Source organism: Chaetura pelagica, unplaced genomic scaffold (genome assembly GCF_000747805.2).
Source record: "Chaetura pelagica isolate M959 unplaced genomic scaffold, ChaPel_1.0 scaffold319, whole genome shotgun sequence".
Lineage (NCBI taxonomy): Eukaryota > Metazoa > Chordata > Aves > Apodiformes > Apodidae > Chaetura > Chaetura pelagica.
The window spans coordinates 579,272-583,506 of NW_009954410.1; the positions used below are offsets into that span (position 1 = coordinate 579,272).

The 4,235-nt window shown below is 43.2% G+C and overlaps 1 protein-coding gene across 1 annotated transcript in view; it reads left to right on the plus strand.

Annotated features, from left to right (window-relative positions):
• Positions 1–4,235, plus strand: part of EEPD1 (endonuclease/exonuclease/phosphatase family domain containing 1) — a 69,737-nt gene that overhangs the window by 53,687 nt on the left and 11,815 nt on the right. The gene's annotated exons all lie outside the window — the stretch shown is intronic.

The following is a 4,235-nucleotide window of genomic DNA, read 5'->3' on the forward strand; positions in this document are numbered from 1 at the left end:
ACAAAATTCCACTTAAAAATTCACCTAGGATTTACAATTTAAAAAAAAAAAGAAAAAAAAAAAGAAAAAAAAAAAAGCTGTTGAATTTTGAACTATTAGTACAGCTGAACATTATTTTTTTTTTTAATTTTATTTTGGCTGGCCAGGGTCTCATTTTCAACTATTGCTAGCTCCCTCACTCAAACTCCACATCTCTTTTACCATGACAATGTCAAATCTTTACTAATATGGCACCTCAACATAGCTGAAAGGATAAGGAATTGACAGAATTTTCATATGTATCTCTGGTACTCATTAAAGCTGCTCCCCTTAGGGCCTGTTAAAAATAAAGGACCTGTGTAAATGTGACATTTAGAAATGGAATATTTATTCCCTAGCTCTCATCTCTCCTCTTGGTTAAAAGAAACCAAAATCACCTTTGCTTTGATGAATTAGGTTGTTGTTTACTTTTACTACTGTTCCCCTTTGGCCTGAAAGCTTCTGTGGTAATTAACAGAAATGTAGAGTTAATTGCTTTGAGTGCCTTTCTAAAGTTCAGGCAATGATTACTGCACCAAGACATACCATGCCATAACAGCAGGCTCAACCTGAAAGCTCCTCCTCACTGTTCCTTCTCTCCTTGCCCTCCTTACAGCCTCTGCTCTGACTCCAGGTCTGAAATGCAAGTGTCCTCCAAAGAGGAATCACTAGCTAATTACAAATGTGTAATTTGTTAAGCCCTAGGATGTTGTTTTCCTGAGTCACATGTAGTTTTCTCAGGGTTTAGAAGTAGCACACTCCTTTTTCAAGCAAAGTACCCACCTCAGGAGAGGCCACTGGTTCAGTGTGGTCCCAGTGCTGGTGCTATAGGAGTGATACTTGACAAGCAAAGATACTCAGCACAAAGTGGTGTCATCATCTGGAAAAGATGACCCTGCTGTGCCTGGTTTGGGACTGACTGCACAAACGTCACCCCAAAAGCCCAAAGATTTACCAGGACATCCTGAACAAGAGGTGTGGTGAGATAAGCTTGTGGGCTTCTGCAGGGTGTCAGGGTGGCAGCTTTCCAGTGTGTATTTACTGCACTGGGGGAGATTTAGCTTCATGCACAAATGAGATGCTCTTGCTGACAGTGGGGAGGCAGATAGGTGTGTTAGGGAGGCTGTAACTCTCGTATGATCTCCAGCATGTGCCAGCCCAGCATATGTTTTTCTTCCTGTTCCCAAATTAGTCTCCAGTCTCTCCCCAACCATGTTAGCCCAGCTTCTTCCAACTGCCCTCCAGTCTTTCCCAGTGTCAGTTATAAGCTCATTCCTGTACTTGTCTCTGCTTCTGGAGGGGCTGGGAGCAACAGGCTCTGTCTCCTTATCAGAGTGGACAAAGAACAGTTACATCTTTGGATCTTCCCTTATTGGGAAAATGACATGTTGATGATGAGCAAAGGCAATGGGGCTTGTCCTAGCTCCTGGAGTCGTGACCCTTGGTGGCACCCTGCATGCTAGATGGGGGCAATGGGCAGGTACCTGGCACAAGGTGCCTCTTTGCATGGTAACTCTTTGCCTAGAGCATGCCAGGAGCCTGGTGCTGCCATGTTCCTGCTCCCTGGCAGCACTGCCTGTCCCACAAAAACCAGCACCCAGCAGCACGTGAGACCACAGCAGCACTGGTGTAATTCGGAGCATCCTTGTAAGCCCTGATGCTGCTGGTATTGCGGGGTGTGTGTGAGTTTTGATTCAGTATGTGTAGGATGTAATGAAGCAGCTGACTGGATTTCAGGAAACTTGCAGCTTTAGAGAAAAACAAAACTGGAACTTCTTCCCTTAGGAGGATTTTTTGGGGGGCGGGGGGGTGGGGAGGAGGAAAGAAAAAAAAAGAAAAAATTGTTCTGAGGTTTTAATTTTGATTTTATTTTGTCACATGAAGAACTGCTCCTCAAAAGGATTGATGTAGCTCTAACTTCGTTTTGCAAAGGAGGAAAGGCATTTTTTTCATTTCCAATGTGGGCTGAGAGCTTGTCTGTATATTTTTACTCTATGATGGGAAATGTAATGTTGTCTGACTTGGATTTTGTGGGCAGAAAAACATGATTTGAGAAATACCCTTCTCACTTCAGCACAAAAACATGACCTAAGCAAGTATGCTGTCACAGCTTTGAAATCTGTGTGCCTGTAAGCCCTGGAAAATGGGCAGAGATTAAAGTCAGCTGCCGTAGGCCAAGTTCTCTGTTGCTCCAACTATACCCAGAATGAACTGTTGGATTTTTCCTGAACAAACTGTGTAATCTTATTTGTCATCTTTTTGTTAGAACAAAGTTAAATCAAGGCCATAAAAAAAAAAAATCAATTTAGAGGAAACAAAATATTCAAACTAGTCGACTGCATATGCTCCTTTTAATAAAATGATAGTTTCTGTAGGATTTATTGAGCCCTGTGGCATACTTTGTGCTGGCTAGACTTTCTAGGCAGCTGCAATCCAGAGATAAGTTAACTCTTTTGTCAGGTTACAGCTGAACTCCTAATTTCAACATATTTATTTTTTTTTCCTGATTGAAGTTATTTAAATGTTAGGAAACTCATTCAACAAAATCACACTGTTGAAAGTCATCAGAATGACATCAGAAATGAGTAATTGTTGCTGCTGTGATTTATTGTGTTTATTAGGGTAGCACCTGGCAATCAGTTGAGAGCAGAGCTTTGTTCCCAGGCCATGCAAACACCCTGTCTTGCCTCCTCGCTTAATAAATCAGCCCAGCCCTAACACTACCTGAAAGGATAAAACAGACATTAATGCAGTATGTTAATGTGGCATCTTGAATAAAAAGGCCCAGCCAGTCTCTGCTTTTCAGACAACTGTTTAAAAAGCATTTTTGCTTTGGATGTGTAACCAAAATCACTCTCAGCTTTCAGAGGCAAAAAAAGCATTGTTGGGTTGTGTGTGTCTTGAGGAGTCAATGCTTATAGCTTGAGCCTCCAGGGTGATGGACTTGCAGACAAGGCAAGTGAAAGAGCAGGATTTGATTTTTATTTTTTAATAAAAAGATAAACAGGAGAAGAGCTGTCCCATCATTTCTCTGATACCCACAGAGGAAGCCCTTATATCCATGCAGTTTATCACTTCAACTCTTCAAACTGTGTTTGCCATGTCTCACTGCAAAGAGTCCCTCTGGACAGCATGTTATAGTTTGCCTTGAAAATCCTTCTTTGTTAAATTGCTGCTTGATTTGGGGGGACATTCTGGATACAGGGTTTTGTCTGGTGTTGTTCCTTCTTTGTGAAAACCTCTGCATTTCAATGTAGTTTCTCCAGTGTCAGATATAACAACCTGTTGTGCAGTTAAAGTCCTTGTTACTCTTTTGTAGCAGTTACTTTTTATTAGCCAAAAAGTATTCCATATTGTCAGCATCAAGAGGTTTCAGATTCCAGATTTGCCAGGGCATAGAGGTTTATCTATGTATTTTATTATTAATTTAGTCTCAAGATGTTACCCAGGTGGACTTGAAAGGCTTCCCATGGTGTCTCTAGCATCACTGATCTGCTGGGCACTAGGGTACAGCCTCTATAGCTCTGACTGTGTGTTTGAACATGTAAAAGTGTCCGGGTGCTGCGGCTGGACAGCAGTGTCCAGGAAGATGAAAGCCTGTAGGGAGCATCAGAAGGATCTGCTGGATCTGTGTGCCAGCGTGCATCCTATCCCTTCATGCATGGGGAGCCTCAAGCATGTGTCTCTGGTGTAAAGTCAGGGGAACCTTAACCCAAGGATACCAGCTATTAAGCTTGGCCTACAGTCTTCCTCTTGTGTTACGGCTGCAGCCCCTGTGTCGGGGTGGGGGGGGGGGCTTCCTGCCCCCCAGGAGGATTTGGCAGCTGTTGGTGAAGCCCCTGGAGGGGTGGGATACAGCGCAGTCAGCATCTTTGTAGGCAGCACAGAGGAAATCCCTTTCCACTTAAGCATGTAGCTTTGGAGGAAAAAGAGGGAAAAAAAAAAAAAAGGAGTTTGAGGGAGAAACATTCTACTCCCAGCATTTGCACTGAGTTACTTTAATTTTTATTTATATCCAAGTAACGTCCAGTTGGGGGTGAGTCAGCCTGGGATGTGGCCCAGACCACCTCCTTTGCGAGCCTTAAGGGAGGGCAGAGAGCACAGCCTGTGCTCCTAGGTGTCTCTCACTAATGCCTTGCTACATGGTTTCTTTTGCAACTCTTTTAAAATCCTACAAAGCTGAGCTTTTTTTTCTTTTCTTCCCCCCCCCCCCCTCC